The 22027-nt window shown below is 34.6% G+C and overlaps 23 non-coding genes across 23 annotated transcripts; all 23 read right to left on the minus strand.

The window, feature by feature from the left end:
• Nucleotides 1–267: 267 nt before the first annotated feature.
• On the minus strand, nt 268–340 carry TRNAK-UUU (transfer RNA lysine (anticodon UUU)). Its single transcript has one exon. It is a non-coding gene; the product is annotated as a tRNA-Lys (tRNA).
• A 1410-nt stretch (nt 341–1750) lies between these two features.
• TRNAR-UCU (transfer RNA arginine (anticodon UCU)) lies at nt 1751–1842 on the minus strand. The gene is given in 2 exon segments: nt 1751–1786; nt 1806–1842. It is a non-coding gene; the product is annotated as a tRNA-Arg (tRNA).
• Nucleotides 1843–2151: 309 nt separating this feature from the next.
• TRNAK-UUU (transfer RNA lysine (anticodon UUU)) lies at nt 2152–2224 on the minus strand. Its single transcript has one exon. It is a non-coding gene; the product is annotated as a tRNA-Lys (tRNA).
• Nucleotides 2225–3634: 1410 nt separating this feature from the next.
• TRNAR-UCU (transfer RNA arginine (anticodon UCU)) lies at nt 3635–3726 on the minus strand. Its single transcript is given in 2 exon segments — nt 3635–3670; nt 3690–3726. It is a non-coding gene; the product is annotated as a tRNA-Arg (tRNA).
• A 309-nt stretch (nt 3727–4035) lies between these two features.
• On the minus strand, nt 4036–4108 carry TRNAK-UUU (transfer RNA lysine (anticodon UUU)). The gene has a single exon. It is a non-coding gene; the product is annotated as a tRNA-Lys (tRNA).
• Nucleotides 4109–5518: 1410 nt separating this feature from the next.
• On the minus strand, nt 5519–5610 carry TRNAR-UCU (transfer RNA arginine (anticodon UCU)). Its single transcript is given in 2 exon segments — nt 5519–5554; nt 5574–5610. It is a non-coding gene; the product is annotated as a tRNA-Arg (tRNA).
• Nucleotides 5611–5919: 309 nt separating this feature from the next.
• TRNAK-UUU (transfer RNA lysine (anticodon UUU)) lies at nt 5920–5992 on the minus strand. The gene has a single exon. It is a non-coding gene; the product is annotated as a tRNA-Lys (tRNA).
• Nucleotides 5993–7402: 1410 nt separating this feature from the next.
• TRNAR-UCU (transfer RNA arginine (anticodon UCU)) lies at nt 7403–7494 on the minus strand. The gene is given in 2 exon segments: nt 7403–7438; nt 7458–7494. It is a non-coding gene; the product is annotated as a tRNA-Arg (tRNA).
• Nucleotides 7495–7803: 309 nt separating this feature from the next.
• Nucleotides 7804–7876, minus strand: TRNAK-UUU (transfer RNA lysine (anticodon UUU)). Its single transcript has one exon. It is a non-coding gene; the product is annotated as a tRNA-Lys (tRNA).
• Nucleotides 7877–9286: 1410 nt separating this feature from the next.
• Nucleotides 9287–9378, minus strand: TRNAR-UCU (transfer RNA arginine (anticodon UCU)). The gene is given in 2 exon segments: nt 9287–9322; nt 9342–9378. It is a non-coding gene; the product is annotated as a tRNA-Arg (tRNA).
• A 309-nt stretch (nt 9379–9687) lies between these two features.
• Nucleotides 9688–9760, minus strand: TRNAK-UUU (transfer RNA lysine (anticodon UUU)). Its single transcript has one exon. It is a non-coding gene; the product is annotated as a tRNA-Lys (tRNA).
• A 1410-nt stretch (nt 9761–11170) lies between these two features.
• TRNAR-UCU (transfer RNA arginine (anticodon UCU)) lies at nt 11171–11262 on the minus strand. Its single transcript is given in 2 exon segments — nt 11171–11206; nt 11226–11262. It is a non-coding gene; the product is annotated as a tRNA-Arg (tRNA).
• Nucleotides 11263–11571: 309 nt separating this feature from the next.
• TRNAK-UUU (transfer RNA lysine (anticodon UUU)) lies at nt 11572–11644 on the minus strand. The gene has a single exon. It is a non-coding gene; the product is annotated as a tRNA-Lys (tRNA).
• Nucleotides 11645–13054: 1410 nt separating this feature from the next.
• TRNAR-UCU (transfer RNA arginine (anticodon UCU)) lies at nt 13055–13146 on the minus strand. Its single transcript is given in 2 exon segments — nt 13055–13090; nt 13110–13146. It is a non-coding gene; the product is annotated as a tRNA-Arg (tRNA).
• Nucleotides 13147–13455: 309 nt separating this feature from the next.
• TRNAK-UUU (transfer RNA lysine (anticodon UUU)) lies at nt 13456–13528 on the minus strand. Its single transcript has one exon. It is a non-coding gene; the product is annotated as a tRNA-Lys (tRNA).
• A 1410-nt stretch (nt 13529–14938) lies between these two features.
• TRNAR-UCU (transfer RNA arginine (anticodon UCU)) lies at nt 14939–15030 on the minus strand. Its single transcript is given in 2 exon segments — nt 14939–14974; nt 14994–15030. It is a non-coding gene; the product is annotated as a tRNA-Arg (tRNA).
• Nucleotides 15031–15339: 309 nt separating this feature from the next.
• TRNAK-UUU (transfer RNA lysine (anticodon UUU)) lies at nt 15340–15412 on the minus strand. The gene has a single exon. It is a non-coding gene; the product is annotated as a tRNA-Lys (tRNA).
• A 1410-nt stretch (nt 15413–16822) lies between these two features.
• Nucleotides 16823–16914, minus strand: TRNAR-UCU (transfer RNA arginine (anticodon UCU)). The gene is given in 2 exon segments: nt 16823–16858; nt 16878–16914. It is a non-coding gene; the product is annotated as a tRNA-Arg (tRNA).
• A 309-nt stretch (nt 16915–17223) lies between these two features.
• Nucleotides 17224–17296, minus strand: TRNAK-UUU (transfer RNA lysine (anticodon UUU)). Its single transcript has one exon. It is a non-coding gene; the product is annotated as a tRNA-Lys (tRNA).
• A 1410-nt stretch (nt 17297–18706) lies between these two features.
• TRNAR-UCU (transfer RNA arginine (anticodon UCU)) lies at nt 18707–18798 on the minus strand. The gene is given in 2 exon segments: nt 18707–18742; nt 18762–18798. It is a non-coding gene; the product is annotated as a tRNA-Arg (tRNA).
• A 309-nt stretch (nt 18799–19107) lies between these two features.
• On the minus strand, nt 19108–19180 carry TRNAK-UUU (transfer RNA lysine (anticodon UUU)). The gene has a single exon. It is a non-coding gene; the product is annotated as a tRNA-Lys (tRNA).
• Nucleotides 19181–20590: 1410 nt separating this feature from the next.
• On the minus strand, nt 20591–20682 carry TRNAR-UCU (transfer RNA arginine (anticodon UCU)). Its single transcript is given in 2 exon segments — nt 20591–20626; nt 20646–20682. It is a non-coding gene; the product is annotated as a tRNA-Arg (tRNA).
• Nucleotides 20683–20991: 309 nt separating this feature from the next.
• On the minus strand, nt 20992–21064 carry TRNAK-UUU (transfer RNA lysine (anticodon UUU)). The gene has a single exon. It is a non-coding gene; the product is annotated as a tRNA-Lys (tRNA).
• Nucleotides 21065–22027: the final 963 nt, after the last annotated feature.

Below are 22027 nucleotides of genomic sequence, written 5' to 3' on the forward strand. Positions count from 1 at the left end.
ATGAGCAAGCAACTGATGATCAACTTTACAAAGTTGATAGGATACTATAATCATGGTTACATGTTGAGCATTGCATGGGGAAAAAGATATTCAACATGCCAAACTACATGATACAGTTGGATAAGTCTACTCAAAAGGCCTCTGACGGATAAAATCTTGACAATTTAAAAAACTCCATTTAAGAAGGTTTTGCAATTCTGTCAATGTAATATCTTGTTCATCATGCAATAGAAACTAAAAGAGTACTTCTTCTTAAACATAGCACCCCGCCTGCACAGGGACGTGAACCCTGGACCCTCAGATTAAAAGTCTGATGCTCTACCGACTGAGCTATCCAGGCTCTGCTTACTCTAATCTTCAAATCACATTAAAACAATTTGGAAGGATACCAACCTTACATTTACTGACAATCATTTATTATTATCATTACATATATTGATAATCAATATGTAGAGTTTTATCATGAATTGATATTTCAAGCTTTTGACATCTCAGCATTATATTTTATCTCTTTAAGTCCTGAAATTTGTACCATCTCATTTTCTGCTGATTCGGAATTCATGCTTCTTCATTGACAATACACAATTAAGAAAGGACCAAAAACTCTTACTGCCTAATACATTATATTTTACTCAGTCTACCTGTCAATTTCCTCTTATATGTAGATTATACAATATTTTCTATTCAAGTGGTGTCGGTTGAAAAAAGGGCTTCTTTCAAAGGCCATTTTGGTGAATGATTTCAGAGCAAGAAGAAGCTGCATTATTTATTGCAATTTCAATTCATTATAAAAGAAATGTAGGACAACATTGCCTCTGGTGGGATTCAAAACCACAACTTTTGAATGCCTTCTTTACATTACTCTTGAAAGCCAAAGCACTATCCATTGTGCCACAGAGCCAATCTTTTTAGGAGGTCGGACAGAAATGATCAAATAAAATAATGAGCTAGCAGCTGCTCATCAACTTTATGAAGTTGGTAGGAATCTATGATCCTGGATTTATGTTGAGCATTGAATAGCAAAAATGATATTCAACATGTCAAACCATACAATGCAGTTGGTTAAGTGTTAAGTCGACTCAAAAGGCATAGCACAGATAAAACAGCAAGGAGTTTAACAACTCCATATAAGAAGGTTTTGCAATTCCCTTAATGTAATATCTTATTCATCAAGCAGTGGAAACTTCAAGAGTGCATCTTCTTAAACGTAACACACTGCTTGAACAGGAACTTCAAACCTGGACACTCATATTAAAAGTCTGCTGTGCCACTCACTGAACTATCCAGTGTCTACTAACTTTCATCTTCAATTCATCTTAAAACAATGTGGAAGGATACCAACCGACACTATATTTATGAATATGATTGCATATATTGACAAGCATTATGTAGCGTTTGATAGTGAACTGATATTTCAAACTTTTGAAACCTCAGCATTAAATGTCATCTATTTTAAGTCCTGAAATATGTACTATCTCATTTTCTGCTGACTTAGAATTCATGCTTCTTCAGTGACAGTATACAATTGAGAAAGGGCCGAAACTCCTACTATCTAGTAAATTATATTTTCATCAGTACACCTGACAATTTCCTCTTGCATATTGATTATACAATGTTTTCTATTCAAGCACTCTTTGTTTAAAACAGGCCTTCTTTCAAAGGCTATTTTGGTAAATGATTTTGGGTGAAGCTGAAGCTGCATTGTTTATTGCTATTTCAATTCGTTATGAAAGAAATTGAGCAATAATATTGACTCTGGTGGGATTCGAACCCACAGCCTTTGAATGCCTTTTTTAACATTTTCCTAGAAGTCCAATGCGCTATCCATTGCGCCACAGAGCCAACCTGCACCAAGAAACTTTTCAGAAATTCTGAAATAAAATAATGAGCAAGCAACTGATGATCAACTTTACAAAGTTGATAGGATACTATAATCATGGTTACATGTTGAGCATTGCATGGGGAAAAAGATATTCAACATGCCAAACTACATGATACAGTTGGATAAGTCTACTCAAAAGGCCTCTGACGGATAAAATCTTGACAATTTAAAAAACTCCATTTAAGAAGGTTTTGCAATTCTGTCAATGTAATATCTTGTTCATCATGCAATAGAAACTAAAAGAGTACTTCTTCTTAAACATAGCACCCCGCCTGCACAGGGACGTGAACCCTGGACCCTCAGATTAAAAGTCTGATGCTCTACCGACTGAGCTATCCAGGCTCTGCTTACTCTAATCTTCAAATCACATTAAAACAATTTGGAAGGATACCAACCTTACATTTACTGACAATCATTTATTATTATCATTACATATATTGATAATCAATATGTAGAGTTTTATCATGAATTGATATTTCAAGCTTTTGACATCTCAGCATTATATTTTATCTCTTTAAGTCCTGAAATTTGTACCATCTCATTTTCTGCTGATTCGGAATTCATGCTTCTTCATTGACAATACACAATTAAGAAAGGACCAAAAACTCTTACTGCCTAATACATTATATTTTACTCAGTCTACCTGTCAATTTCCTCTTATATGTAGATTATACAATATTTTCTATTCAAGTGGTGTCGGTTGAAAAAAGGGCTTCTTTCAAAGGCCATTTTGGTGAATGATTTCAGAGCAAGAAGAAGCTGCATTATTTATTGCAATTTCAATTCATTATAAAAGAAATGTAGGACAACATTGCCTCTGGTGGGATTCAAAACCACAACTTTTGAATGCCTTCTTTACATTACTCTTGAAAGCCAAAGCACTATCCATTGTGCCACAGAGCCAATCTTTTTAGGAGGTCGGACAGAAATGATCAAATAAAATAATGAGCTAGCAGCTGCTCATCAACTTTATGAAGTTGGTAGGAATCTATGATCCTGGATTTATGTTGAGCATTGAATAGCAAAAATGATATTCAACATGTCAAACCATACAATGCAGTTGGTTAAGTGTTAAGTCGACTCAAAAGGCATAGCACAGATAAAACAGCAAGGAGTTTAACAACTCCATATAAGAAGGTTTTGCAATTCCCTTAATGTAATATCTTATTCATCAAGCAGTGGAAACTTCAAGAGTGCATCTTCTTAAACATAACACACTGCCTGAACAGGAACTTCAAACCTGGACACTCATATTAAAAGTCTGCTGTGCCACTCACTGAACTATCCAGTGTCTACTAACTTTCATCTTCAATTCATCTTAAAACAATGTGGAAGGATTCCAACCGACACTATATTTATGAATATGATTGCATATATTGACAAGCATTATGTAGCGTTTGATAGTGAACTGATATTTCAAACTTTTGAAACCTCAGCATTAAATGTCATCTATTTTAAGTCCTGAAATATGTACTATCTCATTTTCTGCTGACTTAGAATTCATGCTTCTTCAGTGACAGTATACAATTGAGAAAGGGCCGAAACTCCTACTATCTAGTAAATTATATTTTCATCAGTACACCTGACAATTTCCTCTTGCATATTGATTATACAATGTTTTCTATTCAAGCACTCTTTGTTTAAAACAGGCCTTCTTTCAAAGGCTATTTTGGTAAATGATTTTGGGTGAAGCTGAAGCTGCATTGTTTATTGCTATTTCAATTCGTTATGAAAGAAATTGAGCAATAATATTGACTCTGGTGGGATTCGAACCCACAGCCTTTGAATGCCTTTTTTAACATTTTCCTAGAAGTCCAATGCGCTATCCATTGCGCCACAGAGCCAACCTGCACCAAGAAACTTTTCAGAAATTCTGAAATAAAATAATGAGCAAGCAACTGATGATCAACTTTACAAAGTTGATAGGATACTATAATCATGGTTACATGTTGAGCATTGCATGGGGAAAAAGATATTCAACATGCCAAACTACATGATACAGTTGGATAAGTCTACTCAAAAGGCCTCTGACGGATAAAATCTTGACAATTTAAAAAACTCCATTTAAGAAGGTTTTGCAATTCTGTCAATGTAATATCTTGTTCATCATGCAATAGAAACTAAAAGAGTACTTCTTCTTAAACATAGCACCCCGCCTGCACAGGGACGTGAACCCTGGACCCTCAGATTAAAAGTCTGATGCTCTACCGACTGAGCTATCCAGGCTCTGCTTACTCTAATCTTCAAATCACATTAAAACAATTTGGAAGGATACCAACCTTACATTTACTGACAATCATTTATTATTATCATTACATATATTGATAATCAATATGTAGAGTTTTATCATGAATTGATATTTCAAGCTTTTGACATCTCAGCATTATATTTTATCTCTTTAAGTCCTGAAATTTGTACCATCTCATTTTCTGCTGATTCGGAATTCATGCTTCTTCATTGACAATACACAATTAAGAAAGGACCAAAAACTCTTACTGCCTAATACATTATATTTTACTCAGTCTACCTGTCAATTTCCTCTTATATGTAGATTATACAATATTTTCTATTCAAGTGGTGTCGGTTGAAAAAAGGGCTTCTTTCAAAGGCCATTTTGGTGAATGATTTCAGAGCAAGAAGAAGCTGCATTATTTATTGCAATTTCAATTCATTATAAAAGAAATGTAGGACAACATTGCCTCTGGTGGGATTCAAAACCACAACTTTTGAATGCCTTCTTTACATTACTCTTGAAAGCCAAAGCACTATCCATTGTGCCACAGAGCCAATCTTTTTAGGAGGTCGGACAGAAATGATCAAATAAAATAATGAGCTAGCAGCTGCTCATCAACTTTATGAAGTTGGTAGGAATCTATGATCCTGGATTTATGTTGAGCATTGAATAGCAAAAATGATATTCAACATGTCAAACCATACAATGCAGTTGGTTAAGTGTTAAGTCGACTCAAAAGGCATAGCACAGATAAAACAGCAAGGAGTTTAACAACTCCATATAAGAAGGTTTTGCAATTCCCTTAATGTAATATCTTATTCATCAAGCAGTGGAAACTTCAAGAGTGCATCTTCTTAAACATAACACACTGCTTGAACAGGAACTTCAAACCTGGACACTCATATTAAAAGTCTGCTGTGCCACTCACTGAACTATCCAGTGTCTACTAACTTTCATCTTCAATTCATCTTAAAACAATGTGGAAGGATACCAACCGACACTATATTTATGAATATGATTGCATATATTGACAAGCATTATGTAGCGTTTGATAGTGAACTGATATTTCAAACTTTTGAAACCTCAGCATTAAATGTCATCTATTTTAAGTCCTGAAATATGTACTATCTCATTTTCTGCTGACTTAGAATTCATGCTTCTTCAGTGACAGTATACAATTGAGAAAGGGCCGAAACTCCTACTATCTAGTAAATTATATTTTCATCAGTACACCTGACAATTTCCTCTTGCATATTGATTATACAATGTTTTCTATTCAAGCACTCTTTGTTTAAAACAGGCCTTCTTTCAAAGGCTATTTTGGTAAATGATTTTGGGTGAAGCTGAAGCTGCATTGTTTATTGCTATTTCAATTCGTTATGAAAGAAATTGAGCAATAATATTGACTCTGGTGGGATTTGAACCCACAGCCTTTGAATGCCTTTTTTAACATTTTCCTAGAAGTCCAATGCGCTATCCATTGCGCCACAGAGCCAACCTGCACCAAGAAACTTTTCAGAAATTCTGAAATAAAATAATGAGCAAGCAACTGATGATCAACTTTACAAAGTTGATAGGATACTATAATCATGGTTACATGTTGAGCATTGCATGGGGAAAAAGATATTCAACATGCCAAACTACATGATACAGTTGGATAAGTCTACTCAAAAGGCCTCTGACGGATAAAATCTTGACAATTTAAAAAACTCCATTTAAGAAGGTTTTGCAATTCTGTCAATGTAATATCTTGTTCATCATGCAATAGAAACTAAAAGAGTACTTCTTCTTAAACATAGCACCCCGCCTGCACAGGGACGTGAACCCTGGACCCTCAGATTAAAAGTCTGATGCTCTACCGACTGAGCTATCCAGGCTCTGCTTACTCTAATCTTCAAATCACATTAAAACAATTTGGAAGGATACCAACCTTACATTTACTGACAATCATTTATTATTATCATTACATATATTGATAATCAATATGTAGAGTTTTATCATGAATTGATATTTCAAGCTTTTGACATCTCAGCATTATATTTTATCTCTTTAAGTCCTGAAATTTGTACCATCTCATTTTCTGCTGATTCGGAATTCATGCTTCTTCATTGACAATACACAATTAAGAAAGGACCAAAAACTCTTACTGCCTAATACATTATATTTTACTCAGTCTACCTGTCAATTTCCTCTTATATGTAGATTATACAATATTTTCTATTCAAGTGGTGTCGGTTGAAAAAAGGGCTTCTTTCAAAGGCCATTTTGGTGAATGATTTCAGAGCAAGAAGAAGCTGCATTATTTATTGCAATTTCAATTCATTATAAAAGAAATGTAGGACAACATTGCCTCTGGTGGGATTCAAAACCACAACTTTTGAATGCCTTCTTTACATTACTCTTGAAAGCCAAAGCACTATCCATTGTGCCACAGAGCCAATCTTTTTAGGAGGTCGGACAGAAATGATCAAATAAAATAATGAGCTAGCAGCTGCTCATCAACTTTATGAAGTTGGTAGGAATCTATGATCCTGGATTTATGTTGAGCATTGAATAGCAAAAATGATATTCAACATGTCAAACCATACAATGCAGTTGGTTAAGTGTTAAGTCGACTCAAAAGGCATAGCACAGATAAAACAGCAAGGAGTTTAACAACTCCATATAAGAAGGTTTTGCAATTCCCTTAATGTAATATCTTATTCATCAAGCAGTGGAAACTTCAAGAGTGCATCTTCTTAAACGTAACACACTGCTTGAACAGGAACTTCAAACCTGGACACTCATATTAAAAGTCTGCTGTGCCACTCACTGAACTATCCAGTGTCTACTAACTTTCATCTTCAATTCATCTTAAAACAATGTGGAAGGATACCAACCGACACTATATTTATGAATATGATTGCATATATTGACAAGCATTATGTAGCGTTTGATAGTGAACTGATATTTCAAACTTTTGAAACCTCAGCATTAAATGTCATCTATTTTAAGTCCTGAAATATGTACTATCTCATTTTCTGCTGACTTAGAATTCATGCTTCTTCAGTGACAGTATACAATTGAGAAAGGGCCGAAACTCCTACTATCTAGTAAATTATATTTTCATCAGTACACCTGACAATTTCCTCTTGCATATTGATTATACAATGTTTTCTATTCAAGCACTCTTTGTTTAAAACAGGCCTTCTTTCAAAGGCTATTTTGGTAAATGATTTTGGGTGAAGCTGAAGCTGCATTGTTTATTGCTATTTCAATTCGTTATGAAAGAAATTGAGCAATAATATTGACTCTGGTGGGATTCGAACCCACAGCCTTTGAATGCCTTTTTTAACATTTTCCTAGAAGTCCAATGCGCTATCCATTGCGCCACAGAGCCAACCTGCACCAAGAAACTTTTCAGAAATTCTGAAATAAAATAATGAGCAAGCAACTGATGATCAACTTTACAAAGTTGATAGGATACTATAATCATGGTTACATGTTGAGCATTGCATGGGGAAAAAGATATTCAACATGCCAAACTACATGATACAGTTGGATAAGTCTACTCAAAAGGCCTCTGACGGATAAAATCTTGACAATTTAAAAAACTCCATTTAAGAAGGTTTTGCAATTCTGTCAATGTAATATCTTGTTCATCATGCAATAGAAACTAAAAGAGTACTTCTTCTTAAACATAGCACCCCGCCTGCACAGGGACGTGAACCCTGGACCCTCAGATTAAAAGTCTGATGCTCTACCGACTGAGCTATCCAGGCTCTGCTTACTCTAATCTTCAAATCACATTAAAACAATTTGGAAGGATACCAACCTTACATTTACTGACAATCATTTATTATTATCATTACATATATTGATAATCAATATGTAGAGTTTTATCATGAATTGATATTTCAAGCTTTTGACATCTCAGCATTATATTTTATCTCTTTAAGTCCTGAAATTTGTACCATCTCATTTTCTGCTGATTCGGAATTCATGCTTCTTCATTGACAATACACAATTAAGAAAGGACCAAAAACTCTTACTGCCTAATACATTATATTTTACTCAGTCTACCTGTCAATTTCCTCTTATATGTAGATTATACAATATTTTCTATTCAAGTGGTGTCGGTTGAAAAAAGGGCTTCTTTCAAAGGCCATTTTGGTGAATGATTTCAGAGCAAGAAGAAGCTGCATTATTTATTGCAATTTCAATTCATTATAAAAGAAATGTAGGACAACATTGCCTCTGGTGGGATTCAAAACCACAACTTTTGAATGCCTTCTTTACATTACTCTTGAAAGCCAAAGCACTATCCATTGTGCCACAGAGCCAATCTTTTTAGGAGGTCGGACAGAAATGATCAAATAAAATAATGAGCTAGCAGCTGCTCATCAACTTTATGAAGTTGGTAGGAATCTATGATCCTGGATTTATGTTGAGCATTGAATAGCAAAAATGATATTCAACATGTCAAACCATACAATGCAGTTGGTTAAGTGTTAAGTCGACTCAAAAGGCATAGCACAGATAAAACAGCAAGGAGTTTAACAACTCCATATAAGAAGGTTTTGCAATTCCCTTAATGTAATATCTTATTCATCAAGCAGTGGAAACTTCAAGAGTGCATCTTCTTAAACATAACACACTGCCTGAACAGGAACTTCAAACCTGGACACTCATATTAAAAGTCTGCTGTGCCACTCACTGAACTATCCAGTGTCTACTAACTTTCATCTTCAATTCATCTTAAAACAATGTGGAAGGATTCCAACCGACACTATATTTATGAATATGATTGCATATATTGACAAGCATTATGTAGCGTTTGATAGTGAACTGATATTTCAAACTTTTGAAACCTCAGCATTAAATGTCATCTATTTTAAGTCCTGAAATATGTACTATCTCATTTTCTGCTGACTTAGAATTCATGCTTCTTCAGTGACAGTATACAATTGAGAAAGGGCCGAAACTCCTACTATCTAGTAAATTATATTTTCATCAGTACACCTGACAATTTCCTCTTGCATATTGATTATACAATGTTTTCTATTCAAGCACTCTTTGTTTAAAACAGGCCTTCTTTCAAAGGCTATTTTGGTAAATGATTTTGGGTGAAGCTGAAGCTGCATTGTTTATTGCTATTTCAATTCGTTATGAAAGAAATTGAGCAATAATATTGACTCTGGTGGGATTCGAACCCACAGCCTTTGAATGCCTTTTTTAACATTTTCCTAGAAGTCCAATGCGCTATCCATTGCGCCACAGAGCCAACCTGCACCAAGAAACTTTTCAGAAATTCTGAAATAAAATAATGAGCAAGCAACTGATGATCAACTTTACAAAGTTGATAGGATACTATAATCATGGTTACATGTTGAGCATTGCATGGGGAAAAAGATATTCAACATGCCAAACTACATGATACAGTTGGATAAGTCTACTCAAAAGGCCTCTGACGGATAAAATCTTGACAATTTAAAAAACTCCATTTAAGAAGGTTTTGCAATTCTGTCAATGTAATATCTTGTTCATCATGCAATAGAAACTAAAAGAGTACTTCTTCTTAAACATAGCACCCCGCCTGCACAGGGACGTGAACCCTGGACCCTCAGATTAAAAGTCTGATGCTCTACCGACTGAGCTATCCAGGCTCTGCTTACTCTAATCTTCAAATCACATTAAAACAATTTGGAAGGATACCAACCTTACATTTACTGACAATCATTTATTATTATCATTACATATATTGATAATCAATATGTAGAGTTTTATCATGAATTGATATTTCAAGCTTTTGACATCTCAGCATTATATTTTATCTCTTTAAGTCCTGAAATTTGTACCATCTCATTTTCTGCTGATTCGGAATTCATGCTTCTTCATTGACAATACACAATTAAGAAAGGACCAAAAACTCTTACTGCCTAATACATTATATTTTACTCAGTCTACCTGTCAATTTCCTCTTATATGTAGATTATACAATATTTTCTATTCAAGTGGTGTCGGTTGAAAAAAGGGCTTCTTTCAAAGGCCATTTTGGTGAATGATTTCAGAGCAAGAAGAAGCTGCATTATTTATTGCAATTTCAATTCATTATAAAAGAAATGTAGGACAACATTGCCTCTGGTGGGATTCAAAACCACAACTTTTGAATGCCTTCTTTACATTACTCTTGAAAGCCAAAGCACTATCCATTGTGCCACAGAGCCAATCTTTTTAGGAGGTCGGACAGAAATGATCAAATAAAATAATGAGCTAGCAGCTGCTCATCAACTTTATGAAGTTGGTAGGAATCTATGATCCTGGATTTATGTTGAGCATTGAATAGCAAAAATGATATTCAACATGTCAAACCATACAATGCAGTTGGTTAAGTGTTAAGTCGACTCAAAAGGCATAGCACAGATAAAACAGCAAGGAGTTTAACAACTCCATATAAGAAGGTTTTGCAATTCCCTTAATGTAATATCTTATTCATCAAGCAGTGGAAACTTCAAGAGTGCATCTTCTTAAACATAACACACTGCTTGAACAGGAACTTCAAACCTGGACACTCATATTAAAAGTCTGCTGTGCCACTCACTGAACTATCCAGTGTCTACTAACTTTCATCTTCAATTCATCTTAAAACAATGTGGAAGGATACCAACCGACACTATATTTATGAATATGATTGCATATATTGACAAGCATTATGTAGCGTTTGATAGTGAACTGATATTTCAAACTTTTGAAACCTCAGCATTAAATGTCATCTATTTTAAGTCCTGAAATATGTACTATCTCATTTTCTGCTGACTTAGAATTCATGCTTCTTCAGTGACAGTATACAATTGAGAAAGGGCCGAAACTCCTACTATCTAGTAAATTATATTTTCATCAGTACACCTGACAATTTCCTCTTGCATATTGATTATACAATGTTTTCTATTCAAGCACTCTTTGTTTAAAACAGGCCTTCTTTCAAAGGCTATTTTGGTAAATGATTTTGGGTGAAGCTGAAGCTGCATTGTTTATTGCTATTTCAATTCGTTATGAAAGAAATTGAGCAATAATATTGACTCTGGTGGGATTCGAACCCACAGCCTTTGAATGCCTTTTTTAACATTTTCCTAGAAGTCCAATGCGCTATCCATTGCGCCACAGAGCCAACCTGCACCAAGAAACTTTTCAGAAATTCTGAAATAAAATAATGAGCAAGCAACTGATGATCAACTTTACAAAGTTGATAGGATACTATAATCATGGTTACATGTTGAGCATTGCATGGGGAAAAAGATATTCAACATGCCAAACTACATGATACAGTTGGATAAGTCTACTCAAAAGGCCTCTGACGGATAAAATCTTGACAATTTAAAAAACTCCATTTAAGAAGGTTTTGCAATTCTGTCAATGTAATATCTTGTTCATCATGCAATAGAAACTAAAAGAGTACTTCTTCTTAAACATAGCACCCCGCCTGCACAGGGACGTGAACCCTGGACCCTCAGATTAAAAGTCTGATGCTCTACCGACTGAGCTATCCAGGCTCTGCTTACTCTAATCTTCAAATCACATTAAAACAATTTGGAAGGATACCAACCTTACATTTACTGACAATCATTTATTATTATCATTACATATATTGATAATCAATATGTAGAGTTTTATCATGAATTGATATTTCAAGCTTTTGACATCTCAGCATTATATTTTATCTCTTTAAGTCCTGAAATTTGTACCATCTCATTTTCTGCTGATTCGGAATTCATGCTTCTTCATTGACAATACACAATTAAGAAAGGACCAAAAACTCTTACTGCCTAATACATTATATTTTACTCAGTCTACCTGTCAATTTCCTCTTATATGTAGATTATACAATATTTTCTATTCAAGTGGTGTCGGTTGAAAAAAGGGCTTCTTTCAAAGGCCATTTTGGTGAATGATTTCAGAGCAAGAAGAAGCTGCATTATTTATTGCAATTTCAATTCATTATAAAAGAAATGTAGGACAACATTGCCTCTGGTGGGATTCAAAACCACAACTTTTGACTGCCTTCTTTACATTACTCTTGAAAGCCAAAGCAGTATCCATTGTGCCACAGAGCCAATCTTTTTAGGATGTCGGACAGAAATGATCAAATAAAATAATGAGCTAGCAGCTGCTCATCAACTTTATAAAGTTGTTAGGAATCTATGATCCTGGATTTATGTTGAGCATTGAATAGCAAAAATGATATTCAACATGTCAAACCATACAATGCAGTTGGTTAAGTGTTAAGTCGACTCAAAAGGCATAGCACAGATAAAACAGCAAGGAGTTTAACAACTCCATATAAGAAGGTTTTGCAATTCCCTTAATGTAATATCTTATTCATCAAGCAGTGGAAACTTCAAGAGTGCATCTTCTTAAACGTAACACACTGCCTGAACAGGAACTTCAAACTTGGACACTCATATTAAAAGTCTGCTGTGCCACTCACTGAACTATCCAGTGTCTACTAACTTTCATCTTCAATTCATCTTAAAACAATGTGGAAGGATACCAACCGACACTACATTTATGAATATGATTGCATATATTGACAAGCATTATGTAGCGTTTGATAGTGAACTGATATTTCAAACTTTTGAAACCTCAGCATTAAATGTCATCTATTTTAAGTCCTGAAATATGTACTATCTCATTTTCTGCTGACTTAGAATTCATGCTTCTTCAGTGACAGTATACAATTGAGAAAGGGCCGAAACTCCTACTATCTAGTAAATTATATTTTCATCAGTACACCTGACAATTTCCTCTTGCATATTGATTATACAATGTTTTCTATTCAAGCACTCTTTGTTTAAAACAGGCCTTCTTTCAAAGGCTATTTTGGTAAATGATTTTGGGTGAAGCTGAAGCTGCATTGTTTATTGCTATTTCAATTCGTTATGAAAGAAATTGAGCAATAATATTGACTCTGGTGGGATTCGAACCCACAGCCTTTGAATGCCTTTTTTAACATTTTCCTAGAAGTCCAATGCGCTATCCATTGCGCCACAGAGCCAACCTGCACCAAGAAACTTTTCAGAAATTCTGAAATAAAATAATGAGCAAGCAACTGATGATCAACTTTACAAAGTTGATAGGATACTATAATCATGGTTACATGTTGAGCATTGCATGGGGAAAAAGATATTCAACATGCCAAACTACATGATACAGTTGGATAAGTCTACTCAAAAGGCCTCTGACGGATAAAATCTTGACAATTTAAAAAACTCCATTTAAGAAGGTTTTGCAATTCTGTCAATGTAATATCTTGTTCATCATGCAATAGAAACTAAAAGAGTACTTCTTCTTAAACATAGCACCCCGCCTGCACAGGGACGTGAACCCTGGACCCTCAGATTAAAAGTCTGATGCTCTACCGACTGAGCTATCCAGGCTCTGCTTACTCTAATCTTCAAATCACATTAAAACAATTTGGAAGGATACCAACCTTACATTTACTGACAATCATTTATTATTATCATTACATATATTGATAATCAATATGTAGAGTTTTATCATGAATTGATATTTCAAGCTTTTGACATCTCAGCATTATATTTTATCTCTTTAAGTCCTGAAATTTGTACCATCTCATTTTCTGCTGATTCGGAATTCATGCTTCTTCATTGACAATACACAATTAAGAAAGGACCAAAAACTCTTACTGCCTAATACATTATATTTTACTCAGTCTACCTGTCAATTTCCTCTTATATGTAGATTATACAATATTTTCTATTCAAGTGGTGTCGGTTGAAAAAAGGGCTTCTTTCAAAGGCCATTTTGGTGAATGATTTCAGAGCAAGAAGAAGCTGCATTATTTATTGCAATTTCAATTCATTATAAAAGAAATGTAGGACAACATTGCCTCTGGTGGGATTCAAAACCACAACTTTTGAATGCCTTCTTTACATTACTCTTGAAAGCCAAAGCACTATCCATTGTGCCACAGAGCCAATCTTTTTAGGAGGTCGGACAGAAATGATCAAATAAAATAATGAGCTAGCAGCTGCTCATCAACTTTATGAAGTTGTTAGGAATCTATGATCCTGGATTTATGTTGAGCATTGAATAGCAAAAATGATATTCAACATGTCAAACCATACAATGCAGTTGGTTAAGTGTTAAGTCGACTCAAAAGGCATAGCACAGATAAAACAGCAAGGAGTTTAACAACTCCATATAAGAAGGTTTTGCAATTCCCTTAATGTAATATCTTATTCATCAAGCAGTGGAAACTTCAAGAGTGCATCTTCTTAAACATAACACACTGCCTGAACAGGAACTTCAAACCTGGACACTCATATTAAAAGTCTGCTGTGCCACTCACTGAACTATCCAGTGTCTACTAACTTTCATCTTCAATTCATCTTAAAACAATGTGGAAGGATTCCAACCGACACTATATTTATGAATATGATTGCATATATTGACAAGCATTATGTAGCGTTTGATAGTGAACTGATATTTCAAACTTTTGAAACCTCAGCATTAAATGTCATCTATTTTAAGTCCTGAAATATGTACTATCTCATTTTCTGCTGACTTAGAATTCATGCTTCTTCAGTGACAGTATACAATTGAGAAAGGGCCGAAACTCCTACTATCTAGTAAATTATATTTTCATCAGTACACCTGACAATTTCCTCTTGCATATTGATTATACAATGTTTTCTATTCAAGCACTCTTTGTTTAAAACAGGCCTTCTTTCAAAGGCTATTTTGGTAAATGATTTTGGGTGAAGCTGAAGCTGCATTGTTTATTGCTATTTCAATTCGTTATGAAAGAAATTGAGCAATAATATTGACTCTGGTGGGATTCGAACCCACAGCCTTTGAATGCCTTTTTTAACATTTTCCTAGAAGTCCAATGCGCTATCCATTGCGCCACAGAGCCAACCTGCACCAAGAAACTTTTCAGAAATTCTGAAATAAAATAATGAGCAAGCAACTGATGATCAACTTTACAAAGTTGATAGGATACTATAATCATGGTTACATGTTGAGCATTGCATGGGGAAAAAGATATTCAACATGCCAAACTACATGATACAGTTGGATAAGTCTACTCAAAAGGCCTCTGACGGATAAAATCTTGACAATTTAAAAAACTCCATTTAAGAAGGTTTTGCAATTCTGTCAATGTAATATCTTGTTCATCATGCAATAGAAACTAAAAGAGTACTTCTTCTTAAACATAGCAACCCGCCTGCACAGGGACGTGAACCCTGGACCCTCAGATTAAAAGTCTGATGCTCTACCGACTGAGCTATCCAGGCTCTGCTTACTCTAATCTTCAAATCACATTAAAACAATTTGGAAGGATACCAACCTTACATTTACTGACAATCATTTATTATTATCATTACATATATTGATAATCAATATGTAGAGTTTTATCATGAATTGATATTTCAAGCTTTTGACATCTCAGCATTATATTTTATCTCTTTAAGTCCTGAAATTTGTACCATCTCATTTTCTGCTGATTCGGAATTCATGCTTCTTCATTGACAATACACAATTAAGAAAGGACCAAAAACTCTTACTGCCTAATACATTATATTTTACTCAGTCTACCTGTCAATTTCCTCTTATATGTAGATTATACAATATTTTCTATTCAAGTGGTGTCGGTTGAAAAAAGGGCTTCTTTCAAAGGCCATTTTGGTGAATGATTTCAGAGCAAGAAGAAGCTGCATTATTTATTGCAATTTCAATTCATTATAAAAGAAATGTAGGACAACATTGCCTCTGGTGGGATTCAAAACCACAACTTTTGAATGCCTTCTTTACATTACTCTTGAAAGCCAAAGCACTATCCATTGTGCCACAGAGCCAATCTTTTTAGGAGGTCGGACAGAAATGATCAAATAAAATAATGAGCTAGCAGCTGCTCATCAACTTTATGAAGTTGTTAGGAATCTATGATCCTGGATTTATGTTGAGCATTGAATAGCAAAAATGATATTCAACATGTCAAACCATACAATGCAGTTGGTTAAGTGTTAAGTCGACTCAAAAGGCATAGCACAGATAAAACAGCAAGGAGTTTAACAACTCCATATAAGAAGGTTTTGCAATTCCCTTAATGTAATATCTTATTCATCAAGCAGTGGAAACTTCAAGAGTGCATCTTCTTAAACATAACACACTGCCTGAACAGGAACTTCAAACCTGGACACTCATATTAAAAGTCTGCTGTGCCACTCACTGAACTATCCAGTGTCTACTAACTTTCATCTTCAATTCATCTTAAAACAATGTGGAAGGATTCCAACCGACACTATATTTATGAATATGATTGCATATATTGACAAGCATTATGTAGCGTTTGATAGTGAACTGATATTTCAAACTTTTGAAACCTCAGCATTAAATGTCATCTATTTTAAGTCCTGAAATATGTACTATCTCATTTTCTGCTGACTTAGAATTCATGCTTCTTCAGTGACAGTATACAATTGAGAAAGGGCCGAAACTCCTACTATCTAGTAAATTATATTTTCATCAGTACACCTGACAATTTCCTCTTGCATATTGATTATACAATGTTTTCTATTCAAGCACTCTTTGTTTAAAACAGGCCTTCTTTCAAAGGCTATTTTGGTAAATGATTTTGGGTGAAGCTGAAGCTGCATTGTTTATTGCTATTTCAATTCGTTATGAAAGAAATTGAGCAATAATATTGACTCTGGTGGGATTCGAACCCACAGCCTTTGAATGCCTTTTTTAACATTTTCCTAGAAGTCCAATGCGCTATCCATTGCGCCACAGAGCCAACCTGCACCAAGAAACTTTTCAGAAATTCTGAAATAAAATAATGAGCAAGCAACTGATGATCAACTTTACAAAGTTGATAGGATACTATAATCATGGTTACATGTTGAGCATTGCATGGGGAAAAAGATATTCAACATGCCAAACTACATGATACAGTTGGATAAGTCTACTCAAAAGGCCTCTGACGGATAAAATCTTGACAATTTAAAAAACTCCATTTAAGAAGGTTTTGCAATTCTGTCAATGTAATATCTTGTTCATCATGCAATAGAAACTAAAAGAGTACTTCTTCTTAAACATAGCACCCCGCCTGCACAGGGACGTGAACCCTGGACCCTCAGATTAAAAGTCTGATGCTCTACCGACTGAGCTATCCAGGCTCTGCTTACTCTAATCTTCAAATCACATTAAAACAATTTGGAAGGATACCAACCTTACATTTACTGACAATCATTTATTATTATCATTACATATATTGATAATCAATATGTAGAGTTTTATCATGAATTGATATTTCAAGCTTTTGACATCTCAGCATTATATTTTATCTCTTTAAGTCCTGAAATTTGTACCATCTCATTTTCTGCTGATTCGGAATTCATGCTTCTTCATTGACAATACACAATTAAGAAAGGACCAAAAACTCTTACTGCCTAATACATTATATTTTACTCAGTCTACCTGTCAATTTCCTCTTATATGTAGATTATACAATATTTTCTATTCAAGTGGTGTCGGTTGAAAAAAGGGCTTCTTTCAAAGGCCATTTTGGTGAATGATTTCAGAGCAAGAAGAAGCTGCATTATTTATTGCAATTTCAATTCATTATAAAAGAAATGTAGGACAACATTGCCTCTGGTGGGATTCAAAACCACAACTTTTGAATGCCTTCTTTACATTACTCTTGAAAGCCAAAGCACTATCCATTGTGCCACAGAGCCAATCTTTTTAGGAGGTCGGACAGAAATGATCAAATAAAATAATGAGCTAGCAGCTGCTCATCAACTTTATGAAGTTGGTAGGAATCTATGATCCTGGATTTATGTTGAGCATTGAATAGCAAAAATGATATTCAACATGTCAAACCATACAATGCAGTTGGTTAAGTGTTAAGTCGACTCAAAAGGCATAGCACAGATAAAACAGCAAGGAGTTTCACAACTCCATATAAGAAGGTTTTGCAATTCCCTTAATGTAATATCTTATTCATCAAGCAGTGGAAACTTCAAGAGTGCATCTTCTTAAACATAACACACTGCTTGAACAGGAACTTCAAACCTGGACACTCATATTAAAAGTCTGCTGTGCCACTCACTGAACTATCCAGTGTCTACTAACTTTCATCTTCAATTCATCTTAAAACAATGTGGAAGGATACCAACCGACACTATATTTATGAATATGATTGCATATATTGACAAGCATTATGTAGCGTTTGATAGTGAACTGATATTTCAAACTTTTGAAACCTCAGCATTAAATGTCATCTATTTTAAGTCCTGAAATATGTACTATCTCATTTTCTGCTGACTTAGAATTCATGCTTCTTCAGTGACAGTATACAATTGAGAAAGGGCCGAAACTCCTACTATCTAGTAAATTATATTTTCATCAGTACACCTGACAATTTCCTCTTGCATATTGATTATACAATGTTTTCTATTCAAGCACTCTTTGTTTAAAACAGGCCTTCTTTCAAAGGCTATTTTGGTAAATGATTTTGGGTGAAGCTGAAGCTGCATTGTTTATTGCTATTTCAATTCGTTATGAAAGAAATTGAGCAATAATATTGACTCTGGTGGGATTCGAACCCACAGCCTTTGAATGCCTTTTTTAACATTTTCCTAGAAGTCCAATGCGCTATCCATTGCGCCACAGAGCCAACCTGCACCAAGAAACTTTTCAGAAATTCTGAAATAAAATAATGAGCAAGCAACTGATGATCAACTTTACAAAGTTGATAGGATACTATAATCATGGTTACATGTTGAGCATTGCATGGGGAAAAAGATATTCAACATGCCAAACTACATGATACAGTTGGATAAGTCTACTCAAAAGGCCTCTGACGGATAAAATCTTGACAATTTAAAAAACTCCATTTAAGAAGGTTTTGCAATTCTGTCAATGTAATATCTTGTTCATCATGCAATAGAAACTAAAAGAGTACTTCTTCTTAAACATAGCACCCCGCCTGCACAGGGACGTGAACCCTGGACCCTCAGATTAAAAGTCTGATGCTCTACTGACTGAGCTATCCAGGCTCTGCTTACTCTAATCTTCAAATCACATTAAAACAATTTGGAAGGATACCAACCTTACATTTACTGACAATCATTTATTATTATCATTACATATATTGATAATCAATATGTAGAGTTTTATCATGAATTGATATTTCAAGCTTTTGACATCTCAGCATTATATTTTATCTCTTTAAGTCCTGAAATTTGTACCATCTCATTTTCTGCTGATTCGGAATTCATGCTTCTTCATTGACAATACACAATTAAGAAAGGACCAAAAACTCTTACTGCCTAATACATTATATTTTACTCAGTCTACCTGTCAATTTCCTCTTATATGTAGATTATACAATATTTTCTATTCAAGTGGTGTCGGTTGAAAAAAGGGCTTCTTTCAAAGGCCATTTTGGTGAATGATTTCAGAGCAAGAAGAAGCTGCATTATTTATTGCAATTTCAATTCATTATAAAAGAAATGTAGGACAACATTGCCTCTGGTGGGATTCAAAACCACAACTTTTGAATGCCTTCTTTACATTACTCTTGAAAGCCAAAGCACTATCCATTGTGCCACAGAGCCAATCTTTTTAGGAGGTCGGACAGAAATGATCAAATAAAATAATGAGCTAGCAGCTGCTCATCAACTTTATGAAGTTGTTAGGAATCTATGATCCTGGATTTATGTTGAGCATTGAATAGCAAAAATGATATTCAACATGTCAAACCATACAATGCAGTTGGTTAAGTGTTAAGTCGACTCAAAAGGCATAGCACAGATAAAACAGCAAGGAGTTTAACAACTCCATATAAGAAGGTTTTGCAATTCCCTTAATGTAATATCTTATTCATCAAGCAGTGGAAACTTCAAGAGTGCATCTTCTTAAACATAACACACTGCCTGAACAGGAACTTCAAACCTGGACACTCATATTAAAAGTCTGCTGTGCCACTCACTGAACTATCCAGTGTCTACTAACTTTCATCTTCAATTCATCTTAAAACAATGTGGAAGGATTCCAACCGACACTATATTTATGAATATGATTGCATATATTGACAAGCATTATGTAGCGTTTGATAGTGAACTGATATTTCAAACTTTTGAAACCTCAGCATTAAATGTCATCTATTTTAAGTCCTGAAATATGTACTATCTCATTTTCTGCTGACTTAGAATTCATGCTTCTTCAGTGACAGTATACAATTGAGAAAGGGCCGAAACTCCTACTATCTAGTAAATTATATTTTCATCAGTACACCTGACAATTTCCTCTTGCATATTGATTATACAATGTTTTCTATTCAAGCACTCTTTGTTTAAAACAGGCCTTCTTTCAAAGGCTATTTTGGTAAATGATTTTGGGTGAAGCTGAAGCTGCATTGTTTATTGCTATTTCAATTCGTTATGAAAGAAATTGAGCAATAATATTGACTCTGGTGGGATTCGAACCCACAGCCTTTGAATGCCTTTTTTAACATTTTCCTAGAAGTCCAATGCGCTATCCATTGCGCCACAGAGCCAACCTGCACCAAGAAACTTTTCAGAAATTCTGAAATAAAATAATGAGCAAGCAACTGATGATCAACTTTACAAAGTTGATAGGATACTATAATCATGGTTACATGTTGAGCATTGCATGGGGAAAAAGATATTCAACATGCCAAACTACATGATACAGTTGGATAAGTCTACTCAAAAGGCCTCTGACGGATAAAATCTTGACAATTTAAAAAACTCCATTTAAGAAGGTTTTGCAATTCTGTCAATGTAATATCTTGTTCATCATGCAATAGAAACTAAAAGAGTACTTCTTCTTAAACATAGCACCCCGCCTGCACAGGGACGTGAACCCTGGACCCTCAGATTAAAAGTCTGATGCTCTACCGACTGAGCTATCCAGGCTCTGCTTACTCTAATCTTCAAATCACATTAAAACAATTTGGAAGGATACCAACCTTACATTTACTGACAATCATTTATTATTATCATTACATATATTGATAATCAATATGTAGAGTTTTATCATGAATTGATATTTCAAGCTTTTGACATCTCAGCATTATATTTTATCTCTTTAAGTCCTGAAATTTGTACCATCTCATTTTCTGCTGATTCGGAATTAATGCTTCTTCATTGACAATACACAATTAAGAAAGGACCAAAAACTCTTACTGCCTAATACATTATATTTTACTCAGTCTACCTGTCAATTTCCTCTTATATGTAGATTATACAATATTTTCTATTCAAGTGGTGTCGGTTGAAAAAAGGGCTTCTTTCAAAGGCCATTTTGGTGAATGATTTCAGAGCAAGAAGAAGCTGCATTATTTATTGCAATTTCAATTCATTATAAAAGAAATGTAGGACAACATTGCCTCTGGTGGGATTCAAAACCACAACTTTTGAATGCCTTCTTTACATTACTCTTGAAAGCCAAAGCACTATCCATTGTGCCACAGAGCCAATCTTTTTAGGAGGTCGGACAGAAATGATCAAATAAAATAATGAGCTAGCAGCTGCTCATCAACTTTATGAAGTTGTTAGGAATCTATGATCCTGGATTTATGTTGAGCATTGAATAGCAAAAATGATATTCAACATGTCAAACCATACAATGCAGTTGGTTAAGTGTTAAGTCGACTCAAAAGGCATAGCACAGATAAAACAGCAAGGAGTTTAACAACTCCATATAAGAAGGTTTTGCAATTCCCTTAATGTAATATCTTATTCATCAAGCAGTGGAAACTTCAAGAGTGCATCTTCTTAAACATAACACACTGCCTGAACAGGAACTTCAAACCTGGACACTCATATTAAAAGTCTGCTGTGCCACTCACTGAACTATCCAGTGTCTACTAACTTTCA

The sequence above is a fragment of the Pleurodeles waltl genome, unplaced genomic scaffold, assembly GCF_031143425.1.
Source record: "Pleurodeles waltl isolate 20211129_DDA unplaced genomic scaffold, aPleWal1.hap1.20221129 scaffold_197, whole genome shotgun sequence".
Lineage (NCBI taxonomy): Eukaryota > Metazoa > Chordata > Amphibia > Caudata > Salamandridae > Pleurodeles > Pleurodeles waltl.